Source organism: Drosophila novamexicana, unplaced genomic scaffold (assembly GCF_003285875.2).
Source record: "Drosophila novamexicana strain 15010-1031.04,08,12 unplaced genomic scaffold, DnovRS2.1 tig00000193-arrow-pilon, whole genome shotgun sequence".
NCBI lineage: Eukaryota > Metazoa > Arthropoda > Insecta > Diptera > Drosophilidae > Drosophila > Drosophila novamexicana.
In genome coordinates, this window is record NW_020824787.1 from 6,687,386 (window position 1) to 6,701,993 (window position 14,608).

Below are 14,608 nucleotides of genomic sequence, written 5' to 3' on the forward strand. Positions count from 1 at the left end.
TGAAATTGAAAATAAGATTCTATAAGTTGTAACGCTTAACAGCTATAAAATGGCCAGCTTTAACACTGTTCAGGCGGAACGGTTCTCATATGCGTGACTTCTCAACCAGCACAAGTGCGACAATGAGGAAGTGAATCCTTAACAACAACACTTGAGGCCAAACAACAACAACAGCAAGAGAAAAAAAGGCGCACCGTTCTTTGTGGCGCATTAAACTGAAGAGCTGAAGCGCTTTTTGGAGAGTTCTGGCCAGAAGCTGTACGTGATTTTATCAAAGAAACGCAAAATATAAGCCCCCCTTAAACACTTCCCCTGCCTCAGCTGTCTCAGCTGAGCGCCCGGCGGCTGCGTCAAAATATGCCGCAATCAGGCTGCAAAACATTTTCATTTATATTTAAATACAAGAAAAGCAGCGTAAGAGATGCGAACGCGTTTTCGATTATGTTTAGATGCTTTTCTTTTCCGGGCGGGGGGTGGACAGCTAATCGACGCCCACGCACATACTGCTAAGGGGGGAAAGCAAGGGGACGCAGTGTGTGAGAGACTGTATCTGACTCGATGTGGGTGCCATATTTATTGCGTGCCATGATTTATTATAATTTTATGCATGAATCTGTGCAAAGTGGTGGGCGTGGCTCTAGGTAAAATGAGCTCAGTGGCCAACCTTTTGACATTGCCAAATGAACGTTTGGCTCGCCCAACCCACGTTTTACTCCAGCCCGAAGCGGTGCAGTGCAGCTCGCAGCATATTCATGATAGTCTGTCACCTCTGGTCACACTGATTTCCGCTCATGTACAAATTATGTTGCATGCTTTTTGGGGCACGTGAATTTCAGTCCAGCAATGCAGCGCTTACTATTAGGTGCATCGAATAGCTGAAAATTGCTTAAATATTAACAACTTTTTTTGTGCTTAATTAAATTGAAAATTTGTTTTACATTAAATCATATTTCTTTCATACCACACTGTTTATTTTCATTTAAAACATGTTTATTTTATATTTTCTTCATAAATCAAGTGTATTGAAACGCGAACGATATCAATCAGTAACTGTTTTCCACACGTCAGAATATATACTTAAGTCAACGTTTTTTCCCTTTTTCTTTCTCTTCCACTCTCATTACGACAATCTCCCTGATTAGCTTCTAACGCAACAACATTTTTCATCTCGAGTTGCATCCTTAAAGTACATCAAATATTTTCCCAAAAGAGAGAAAATAAAAGGAAGAAAAGATTTAAGTCATTGCTGCATGTTGCTCCCACGCACAAGGCAACACACACGCACGCACCCGCACTCAAATAATCCAATATATATACACATACACGCAAACTCAGACAAGCAACACATGAATATTTCACACGCAACACAAAGGCATTCGGCAAAAGTGAAAGCAAATGCAAAAGGCCTGCGGATTATAACACTCAATAGTGCCATTTGATATGTACATGTGAATATATGCATATATATATTATGTGTAGGCGAGAAGTCTTGAGTTGTAGTTGCGCTTGTTATACCCTGTTGCCAGTTCATTTATGAAACGTGGTATTTCCAAAACTTTGCGCAAGAATAAACTGCACGTAGGAGAATTAACTATGATCGTTTAATATAAAAAGTAAATGTTTCAAATTAACAAAAGCTTTAGTTTTATAGATATAGATTTATCTGTAGATTTATCGTGAGCATACTATTAACCTATCCAGATAATGTCATCTAAAACATAATCTTTAAAATCATCCCTATATTTTAAAATAACTATTTCTCAGACTATCTCTCTATTCGAATGATATCCTATGTTGATGCTCAACTACATATATAGTACCATGAGTACAGGGTATCTTACAGTCGTTTACCCTATACTAGCACATTGCTGTTATTGCTGTTCAGTACAGTGTCTGCTCATTAATTCATATGACGGTACTTTTGCCTCATCGGCTATTCATGCCGTCTCGTTCTCGCTCTCCTTAGAACTGGAACTGGAACTGGCACTTGGAGCTGGAACTCAGCACAGCGGCAGTAAAAGGTTAAGTGCCGAATTGCGCACTCATTTCGAGTCCCCAGGTTCAATTATGTATGCATAATTGTTTACAACCAGATTGCAATTACTTAGAGACCACGTAAATACAATTGATGCGATTAGCAGATGCCCAAAAAAGTAGACTAAACATTTTGATTTGTAAGATATTAAGGCATAAACAAACCAAGAAATATTCATTTCAAATTGGAAAAAAAAATGTAGCTAAAAAATTAATTTAAAATGTAACAAAATATTTCCTTATTTACATTTTACAATTTTAAATTATAAGGAATGTCTTTAAAATAGAAAATGCTTAATTTGAAAAAAAAATCAATCTTCAAATTAAGCATTTTCTATTTTAAAGACATTCCTTATAATTTAAAATTGTAAAATGTAAATAAGGAAATATTTTGAGTTGGTTTGCAAGCTTTGTTTGAAGACGCTGCCCCCATTTTGGGCGAAAAGTATGCGACAGTTTGTAACAAATTTTCTTTTGCAAAATACCGAATTTCAATTTGAATTTTGTTGCAATCTTTTCGGCTTGTTAGCGAGCATTTATGCAGGGGGTGAGTGAGGTGACGGGTGGAGGATGGATGCTTGGGCCGGGCTAGTGTAACGTGCAAAGTTTTCCACTCGCCTCGACTACGTTTGGAATCGGTCTATCTCAAAGTGTTTATGCGGCTACAAAATAAAGTCCAAAGTTTTTGACAAACTTTTAGCCACAGTGGCAGCAACTTCTGCGCTTGTCAGCTGGCAAAAGGGGGCAGGGGAGGAGGTTTCTGTTTCATAAATTGAAAACTGCACAATTTGAAAAGTATTTTTACACAGCTTTAATCAAGACGGCAAAAACAAAACACAAAACAAGTCCATGAACTCAGGCGCTCAAATCAATAAGGCACAAGACAATTGTCTTGTCTCGCTCCGAATTTCTATATAGATGAGTGTGTGTGTGTGTGTGTGTGTTGGGGTCGCATGTATTGGCCAGGGTTATTAGATAAATAGGCGGCAGGCACGAATACGTTGGGTAACCGCACGTCCCAATTCGTTGGGCCGGCAACTTGGGCAATGTCTTAATTGATTTAACACGAAATCAGTCAAACGATAATCGAAAATTGCTACGCAAACTGTTTGATTACATGCAATGAGGGAAAGCCTCTCTCTATAGCTCTGTCTCTCTCTCTCTCTATCTCTCTCTCTCTCTTTCTTTCACTGAGCCCATCAATTGACCAGACAGGAGCCGTTGCCAGTGCCATCTTCATCCGGTTTAGGAACGCTTCGCTGCGTTGCCACAAATAACGGGCCACGTTGACAAAGTTGTCTTGGCCATAATTGAATTTCCATCCCACCCAGCCCTTAAAATTACAAGCGGTGCGCGGGGGCGTATAAGCAATTGCCGTAATTGTGAATGTTTGCTCATCATTCATAACCACACACACACACACACACACACACACACATACGCTTCTACACATAGCCTCGAATTGATTACATTTGCTGCATTTGCTGCTCTCTTATCTATACGCTTTACATTCAATTTGCAGCCCAAAGACCTTTTGACAAATGCCACTCAATTAGTCATACTTCATTGTTTACTTTGCGGCAACTTTTCTTTGTTGCTCTTTGCCCTCACAACCCCCTCTCAACCACTCTCCGCCTCTCACAGCTTTTGGTTAATGCCGCACCATTTATATTTGTTTAGTTCATTAGCTTATTTCATTTTATTGGGTGCTGATCGTAGTCAGCACCAAATGAGTGGTCCCAAGAAAAGTGTTCCATGGAAAGTTCTTTTAATTGATGGAAATGAATAAATAAATAAGCTTAAGTAAATAATACTTGTAGTATGCTTAATGTAAGCAATAAAGTTGTGTTAACAAAATAATCCAAATTGTTCACAAGGAAAACATTCTGTTTTTTCACTGAATTGAAGTCAAGTATTATTTTTTCTATACATAATAAAATATAAATAAATATTAATATAAATAAAAGTTTTTAACATACCCTTTTCCACATTGAGGCTAAGTTTACCTTAACAAAGATTTTTTTAGAATAAATGTACTTTTCTTGACGCTAAAGAATCTAAAAGTAAGCAAATAAATAAAATAAATTAATAAAATAATAAAGCCCGTTGGATTATTTTAATTTTTAAGGAATATAAAAGAACATACCACACAGTATTTAATAATATTGTTATTAAATGTTAATAAGGAATTACAAATTAAACCCATAAAATCAAACTTTCATGCACAACAAAAAACTTTGATTAACTATAAAGCATTTTAGCTAAAAACAGCATCGTTTACAATTGATTTAAATACTTTATAAACGTAGCTGCTAATGCCACAAATTCCAATTACACGGAACGCCTGTCATTAATGTCAAAATAAACCCGCTTAATCCAAAGGCAACAGCTGTGATAAACATGAATAAATATGAACATTAAGTTAAACAAAAAAAAAAAAAAAAAAAAAAAACAACAAATGCAAAAGTGCTTTATATAAAAACTGTATGTAAATATGAGCTGGCTACAAATGTTATTAATAAAAATTTTCACACAGACCACAATTTTGAAATGCCTCAAAATCGATGGTTTTTTGCACATAATTTACAGGCAATTTATATGCAGCCCCTCCATTAAAACATAAACATCATCATCATTTCACATTTCTGTCGATTCCATTAGCTTCGCACGACCACAGAAATATTTATTTTTATTTTGTTTTTAAATGTGCATTTTATTTGTATTAACTTTTTTTTCTTTTGGTTTGCTGTCAAACGATTTGCAAAACCAACTGCCGGCCGTTAACAATTGCATTTCAGTTCGGTTTCAGTACTGTTTGCGTGGACATTTTTTTTTTTGCTGTCCCGCTTTCGGCCTGCCTCTGTCTTTCCCAGGTTGTTGCTGTTGTTTTAAGCGTTAAATTTAATTACTCAGCAATGGGTGGCAAACTCTATGTGTATATACATAAAAAATAGAGTTTTTAGGGGAAAGAAGTAAATATGCATAAGAGATATTTGCACAGCTGCTGCATACACACACGCTAAAGAAACGCTGACCACATTCGAATTTCCTGTGAACAGCTTTTATTTATGAAAAAATCAACAAACAAGGCAAACAAAAAAATGCTTTCTGTGGACTGTGGACTAATTAAGGCCTAAATGGAATATTTAAATGCATAACAAAATAGTTATCTATATTGCAAATAATTATTCGAACGAAACGGCTAAGGAATTTATAAAATGCACCTAAGAATACATAAAGATTTCTACTATTAATAATTAATTAAAAATCAATTGAGCAGTTTATTTTAAAGTAAACATTTATTAGTCTTTCGCTAATAACGATAATGATAATGATAATGCAATGAAATGATAATGATAATGAAATGAAATGATAATGAACATGATAATGTTAATGATAATGATAGTGACAATAACAATGATACAGAAAATAAAAATGATAGTGCTAGTAATAATAATATAATATAATAATGTCATAGTTATAATAGTATTAATAATGCCAATCAGGGCTCATTGCTCAGGCTCAGTCATCAGTGCTCTATAACGCGCTTAGTATATATGTTTAGTATTGCCAGGTTTGTACAGTAACTTGTAAATTTTACTATTGATACTACTATTAATCATAAAGTACTTTTTTTTTGGACACCAAATAAGTAGTACGTCATAACATATGACTTAAATATGACGCTGCATTAATTAACCCTGTTTAACTTAATCGCTCGATTGTATATGCACTGTAAACTGATCACAAATAAATTATAAATGCAAAAAAAAAAAAACAATTGAACAATTCAATTAATTGCCATATGTTAGCCTTAAAAAAACGCCATTGCAATTAAGCTTTATTAAAGAAAAGCCTTTTTTAAATATTATTTAAATAGTGTTATATTTGCAGCTGCTAAAGCTGTGCCAACATTGTTGCTGTTGTCATTTGTTACCATAGGATAGAGACCTTGGCTAAAACAAACCCACACAACTAACACATTGTATTTAGCCAATTACAGGGTCGGCGAATTTATGGCACGATTTGATTTGGCAAGCGTTCAGCAGCTGTTTCGTTTGGCTCTATCGGATGGTGGTCAAATGTTTGCGGAGCACGCATTGAATTTAATTAATTTAACACGAAAATCATTCAGGCGATATTTCCGAAACTAAGCGAGAGAAGCCCACGAAATGGCTTATTGACATGCCACCAGGGTGCTTGCGGATGGAGTAGGGGAAATTGGGAAATCGAGGGGCTTGGAGCCCAAAAAGTGGCCAAATCCTGAGCGAAAGCAAACAAAGGCGGACGCATAAATCTCATACCAGAAATAGCTGGACATACAAAATTAGCCCTGGGTGTGTAACTAAATAATCTTAATCGGAAATTAAGCTCATCGAGTACATATTCGAATTGCCAATTAAGGCTTTTGCTATTGGATAAATCATCAGCAAAATGTTTCAACAGATAAAGTCATTAATTTAATGGGTTATTCCATTTCCTGTCTTTTCGAAAAACCTATGAAGAATTGAGAAAGGAATTTCATATTTATAATTGTTGTTAACAATAATGTTGGAGAGTTTTCGTTATATATTCACTTATTTCCATTTTATTGTATTATCAATTAACTCTGGGGCATATATAGATGTAAATTTGTATTCTCTATGAAATTAAAAAAGTAGATTTTCTTTATTATTACTTTACATTTATTAACACAATAAATAAATAAAAATCCCTTGATATTAATAAGATATGAAAACATCTGACGAGTTACAATATTACAAATTATACATATATCTATCTATATCTACATATATCTATATCTATATATATATCTATATCTATATCTATATCTATATCTATATCTATATCTATATCTATATCTATATCTATATCTATATCTATATCTATATCTATATCTATATCTATATCTATATCTATATCTATATCTATATCTATATCTATATCTATATCTATATCTATATCTATATCTATATCTATATCTATATCTATATCTATATCTATATCTATATCTATCTATATCTATATCTATATCTATATCTATATCTATATCTATATCTATATCTATATCTATATCTATATCTATATCTATATCTATATCTATATCTATATCTATATCTATATCTATATCTATATCTATATCTATATCTATATCTATATCTATATCTATATCTATATCTATATCTATATCTATATCTATATCTATATCTATATCTATATCTATATCTATATCTATATCTATATCTATATCTATATCTATATCTATATCTATATCTATATCTATATCTATATCTATATCTATATCTATAACTATATCTATATATCTATATCTATATCTGCAGTGGAGAACTCTCCGTAACTGCAAAGAGTTTTTGGTTCAATCTCTTTTTTAATAATTTTTGCCTGCCGTATTCAAACGAGTTGCTATCTCAGTTTGTAATTAGCTCTTGGAGCCCGGCATTCAGTGCTAATTGAACATCACAAATAACTGCGCTTTTATAACTCAGCTGAGGGCCTTTAGATGCCTTTAGTCTTATGCATCCTTTTCTGTCAGTTGCTGCCATTTGTTGGGCGCTTTTATTGCAGCGCATAAAAATCATTAATTACAACAACTCGTCATGAAATTTAAATGCCGCTCGCCGACGCTTACAAACAAAATACAAAATAAGTGAGACAAATATTGAAAAGCAAATTGAATTTTCATATGCGAGGCAAAGGTGAAACGCATGGAGGATTGGGCGGGGGGCTGGGCATTGCCTCGCATTGTGGCACAGCGTAACTTTGTACATTTAGCGAGGGGCAACAAAAAAAGCTGGGTAAGAGAAAAGGACAAGGGTTCCAGAGTCCGTTTGCTTTTTGAACAGCACAGCATTTTGTGCCAGAATGGGCACGGCATACACTCACATACGTACACCTACACGCACGCACACACACGTGTGAGCGGCACCTACACAGTCTCATTTTATGAGGGTGGCAACATTTTTGCTTTTTATGTTCGACAGATTTTCGTGTTGGTATGTGAAACATGCTGATTCTCAGTGATTACAATTGTTGTGCTGCTGCTGCTGCTGCCGTTGAGGCCGCTGCTTTGGGCTGCCCATAGCCGGAACCATACCCACAGCCGTGCCACCTCATGGCCACCACTTGGCCTGATGCCGTAAAAAGCACAACGAAAGCAGATAAATAAAAAGAACAACAACAACAACAGCAGCAGACAGCCGTGGCAAAAATTTCGCATACGAAAAAACAAAATGTTAAAACGAGCAAAAATAAAAATGAAATCTATAAATAAAAGACGCCTACAATATACTCTAGACAAATTCTAAGAAAACATTAATATGTATTAAATGAATATGAATATATAAATAATATATTAATTATATATAAATATAATATTTATAAATATATAATATATCTAAATATATCAGATAAATATAAAATGTATATATAAAAATATATTTTCTAAAGCTTCAAAAGTTTCTTATTTTAAGTATATAAAATATTTTCTAGCGTTTAGCAACAATATAAAAAAATAGTTAGTGCTGTTTTGATAGACTATACCATATATCTATATCTATATAAATACTTATGGATACATATCTAACTTTATCTATCTATATCTAAGTATCTATCGATATCTATATACAAAATATCTCTATAAATATATCTATATCCCTTATATCCTGTATACTTATGGATATATATCTATCTTTATCTATATATGTATATCTAAGTATCTATCGATATCTATATACAAAATATCTCTACAAATATATCTATATCCCTTATATCCTCTAAACATCAAACATCAAATTAAATAAATATATTTAAGAAGTTGACATAGCAGCTGACTCTAATATAATATTCTTATAATTATTATAATTTTTCTTAGCAGCTTATAACATATATTTTATAAGTTATATCAGCTTTGCATTATCATTTTCAAGCTTAAATCCAATGAGGTTAGATTGCCTTATCCCTAAACAAGTTATTATTGACTGCAATTCAATTTATCAAGTGCATATGCAATTAAAATACGTAGTCTTTCGTTTTACATAAAGTAACATACCCTTTTGTTTGTAGTGCATATAAAACAAAAAGAAAAACTTGTTTTTATGTCGCTCGTTACAATTTTCGTGATGTTCTGCTGACAACTCAACAGAGATCAAGTTATTATGTGTGTGTGTGTGTGAGTGCGGGTGTGTGTGTGTGTGTGTGTGTATGTGAAGAGCTTTTGGCGCGGTTGTGGCGATCTATATGCTGGGCTGACCTGGCTCTGGCTATGGCTATGGAAACGGCTATGACTCTGTCTGTGGGTCCCGGCTCCGGCCGTTGACAATTAAGGTGAATGAATATTTTAATATTGGCAAACAGATTACACATATGGGCAATGGCAATACGCTGGGCAGGACATGACTTGTAGTCGAGGACCACTACACGGGCCACGCGCTGGGACACGATGACGAGGACAAGCACTCGAGTAATGGCGTTAAATTTAATTCAATTGAATTGAATTGTTGTTGGCACAATGCATCACAAGTAAGAGCAAAAGCAAAGGCAGACATAACGTGAAGATACGCGACTGTCAGGCAACAGACGTTATATCAACCTGTTTTTTATTTTAATAATCAGAAAAAACGAAGGAATCCACGTAATAAAATAAAATAGCGTATGCTTATGGTCTTCCTTGAATATTCATTCCATGCATTGTATTCCCAGGTACAGGCACAGAATGTAAATAATGAAATAACAGATTGACTCTCGTCTGCTTTATGAAGCCGAAGATAAGGTTCATTGAGGGGCAACATAAGATTTTAATTATACTGAGTTTTCAATGGAATTGAGGTGCAAAATGAGATAATAGAAAAGAAGATATTATTGTGAATCAAAGTCAAAAAAGAAAGACACAGGCGTGCAAGGTAATGATGCCAATGGGATAATAAATGTAACAATTTTAGTTGCTATCAAATAATTTTCAAATAACAGAGCGAATTAGCTACAAGCTACTAACAAGATCATGTAAACCCACTGATAAATAAGTTTAAACAGTATTTTCTAAAGAAATGCACGTTTGGCTCCCACAATCGATCTTTAGGCGAGAGAGTAGGAACACTTAGAAGTGAGTCTTTGTACTATAAGTGTTATAATAAAAGCTCAAATGTTTTATACTTAACTAAGTCACACAACAGAGATAACTACTGTTAAACTAGCATAAAGAAAAGATAAAAAATGTTAAGGTAATTGAAAAGCAAAACGTATACTTTACATCTGCCAAGTTTCAAATTTATTAACGAATGGAAATATTAAATTAATGACAACTATTTAAGCTATAAAAGAGTGAATGTGAAGCTTGAACTAACTTTTCAAAACCTCAGTTAGAAGTGGGGTCAAATAGCTAAAAGTATTTTCTTAGTCAGATTGTGTTTGCGCTTAATTAACTTCAACATCGACAGTAAGTCAACATAATAGACATAGTACAGATTATTTTATATATTAATTTATAAAATTAAATGATGAATTAGATTAAATGTATTGTTTTCTGAAGTCAATTTGGGCCTTATGAAAAGTAATCTGAAAAACAATTGTCGCTTATATGACAAATGCCGGCTCAAACAGAACTCATGAAGCGGTTGCAATAGCCAAAGCCCAGATGGGAAGTAAATGTAGCAGCAGCTGCTCTTCACAGCTGGCAGATTAATTCGAGAGTGTAAGTCTGTTAAAAAGGGTCCAGTAAGGAGGATAAGGCAAGCAGACACCGGACAACAGACTAAGGGAACGTGCCAAATTTCTAATCAAAATGGCTACAAAACAGCAGCGGCACACAAAAACTGATTGTTGGCCCACATCTCTCTGCCTATGCATGTGTGTGTGAGCTGCGTAATGGTGTTGAAAATCAAAGGGGCTTTGGCAGACTGTAAAACTTGATGAAAATCGATTTTAATTACAAAGTCAATGCGCGTAATTGCTTTTGCACCTAACTCAAGTGGACAGCGCACTTTGATGTTTCCATCGAACTCAACACGAACACGCAATTTGCAACGAGTTGGCAGCGCCAATGGAAATTAGTTTAACCCTGCTTAAAGCAAGTTAAGCTATATATTATTCTTATTATGTTGCATGCAAACTAAAGTTCGGCATGTGGACAATTAATCGATTAAGAGATACTCTTAGAGGATGTATACTTTGACATGCATATAAATTTTACATAACATAAAATTATTCAAAAAAAAATAGATGTAGTTGTTTTCCCATCATTCCATTATTTATTTATATTTTAGTTCTTTAAATTATTATTATTACATGTAGAAAATGTTATACACATATCTTTAAATCGCTTTAAATAATGTCTTTGTGTTTGTAAATTTTATAGAAATAATCTCATTATTTATTAAAGAACTTTACCTGTCAGCCAACTTAGGCTTATTAACAATTATTCCTCATTTCTAGTTTAGCTAAATCTTCAAAAAACACTAAAGCATATAGGTGTAAATATATCTTTGTAATATTTAATTTTCTCTCTAAATTATAAACCATTTTTGTGACTAATGATAGCGTTATTAACCCTGCTGTTAGGCGCAGGGTTAAAGTGACGTAAGTATCAACAAAATGTTCATTGCATAATTTTGTGCGCCAATTATTGCCCAATAAGCGGAAGCGGAATGTTTGTATTTGTTTTGCAACCAGTTGCAATCAATGAATTTCATGGACTTGCAACAAACTGCCGGACAGCAAGCGGCCGACAGAACCGAGAGCAGGGGCAACAGCGGGCCGTGCCAGAGGTAAGAAGTATCGAGAGTTGAGGGCACAGCACAGCAAGAGAATTTTGGCATTTGTGGTTGCCCATGTGGCATGCATGCATGCATTTGCATGCACTGCATGTCTCACTCTCATGCCCGCATTACCCATCGCTCTCGCTCTCGTTCTCTTCTCCATACTCTCGTGCTGTATATGTGTTTATATAGACGGACCAAATTTACTGCACAGTTGCATGTCATTAAAAGCCGCGCGTCGTTTGGGCATAGCAAAATGCTTGGTAACACGATTCGATTTCTACTTCATTTCGCCAAAGAAAATCTACGCAAAATGTTTACGCAAAGTGAATTTTATTTTGGTCACCTTTTTTTTTTGAGAAAAAAGCTTCTTAGTTTTATAGCCTACTTCCACTATTAACATTTTTTTAATTTCTTTTTCTCATGTGTATGTAAATTCTTTATTATTTATTGAATTTCGTATCGTTGGTAAATATTAAAGTATCATAACCCAATACAACTGATATAAAAAAGGTAAGCGATAACCTTAATTTAAAATGTTATATTTCACTACTTCTACAGTTTTTAACATTTTAACGTGGCCAATTCTCGTTAGAGTCCATTAAATGGACTACGAGGCCGTTATTTTTGACCTCTGGAAGGAACACTTTGCTGTTTATTTAAATAAGAGGTATTTTTGCCATTCATATGTTACCGACAGCTGACACTTGCTAATGGAATCGCAGAATGTGAAGTTTGTAATTGTAAAAAGGTTATTAGATTGGAAAAAAGGCGGGGACTTTTTCACAACATTGGAATGCTTAAAATCAGCTGCTCAAAAAAACAGTAGCTTTATGACACAAAAAATGTAAAATTAATTTTACTTATTTGTAACAAAAATAATCTATTTTTTAATCTCAGTAAAATGACGAATTTGGAAAGTTTTTGTTTTCAAGAATTATATAGCTGGCAAATTTAATTAAAGCATTCCCAACGTACACACAAAACTTTCAGCTGCAGCAGCCGCATTATTGTTGTTGCAATAATAGTTGTTGTCGTTGTTGTAGTTGCTGTTGTTGATGTTTTTGTTGTTGTTGTTGTTATTGTTGTTATTGCATTGTCAACAATAAGCAGCATGCGCACCACTGCACATCCAATGCATAAACAGCCAGCCCACGCCCACTTGTACGCCCACCTGCCTTTCCAACGCATTTGCTTGGCTGCACACACAACAAACGCAAATTGCCAGCACATTTTTTTCTTGTCCTGTATTTATGGTGTTCTTATTTTTTACTATTTTATTTTTGTATAGTTTTTTTTCAAGCCGCGCTTAAAGTTCAATTGAGAAATGCTTTTATTTAATATTACTTCGTTTTATTTATTTTTTTTGGGTAAGCTCAATAAAGAGTTAAGGCCATGACAAAACGTCAAGAAAGCAAGCGAAGCACCCGCAGCAACAACAACAGCATGCACAGCAATCTTGATTTAAATGAAATTTAACTTTGTGCATATTAAAAAAGTTTTGCATTTTTCATGCGAAATAAGAAAAGTTTCGGCCTTTCTTTCTATTTTTTATTTTTGTATATATATATACATATTATATATATATATACAAATATATATTTTATATATCTCAACGGTAGACGGCTGTAAATTAGATATGGCTTGACTTTCAGTTTTCATTTCCTTTCGGCGTCTTTGCATTAAATTGAAAGTTAATATGCATAATGCACATTTCAGGTATAATTGGTTAATATATAATAGTAACAAGGAGGTTAACAAGGGCTTTTATTTAACGCATTTCTTTATTTATAACATCTTTTCAAAATTAGGTTAATTAACTGGCTTTAAAAAGACAAAAGCCGTTCGCAGACTTTATTTTAAAGATTACAGTCAATTATATATTTTACACACAAGTAAAGGGCAGAGAGCTTTCGAAATTTCTTAAAGTATTGAATTGCAAAAGGTAATCTATTAATATTTAAGCTCTTAGCCAAAATCCAAACTATTTCTTAAACTAAACTTTAGACTGTGTTTGTGGCAAACTTGGCCAAGCACCTGCAGTAGCTGCTCTTTTGGCCAGATACCTGCTTTATTTTATGTTGAATTATGGCGGCTATTGTGCATGTGCATGTGTGTGTATGTGTGTGTGGTGAGTGTTGTGTGTATTTGCTTTTGGGGGCGTGCCATTTGCAACGTGTTTTATTTACAGGCAAAGGCGTGCAAAAAATTAGCAGCAACCAAAGACGGTTAGCAGCTGAAGGTGGGAAAGAGGAAAAACGTGTAAGGAAATGGCAGGAAATTCAAACCAAATGGCTGCACAGGTAAAACTAAACGAAACAACCAAGATACGAAAACTAAGAACCGAGCAGAGCCAGAGGCTGCGCGGGCTGTGTTGGCTGCCCCCAACTTGCTTATTAAGATTTATGTGAGGTTCTTTTTGCATTGCTGCCAGCACCAGACAACAAGCAAAACAACAACTATAAAAACAAGAGCAGAATCGGCTATCAAATACGTGAGTATTGAGCAAATTTCATGTGGCCAAGTTTTTCTGGTTTTCCTCTCGATTTTTCTTTTAAAACCGCATGCAAACGAAGGCAACGAACTGATCTCTGAGAAAATCTAGCCATACAAGATAGAGAAAATTTAAAAAAAAAATTAAATATGGGTAAACAAAATAAAGCAATATAAATTAAATTAAAAAAATCAAATAAAAAGTTAAATATATTTACAAAATATATATATTTAAATAATTATATAAAAATTAATATAAAAAATAAAAGAATTTAAATAAATAAGTATTAAATAAAACAACGCCAAATTGA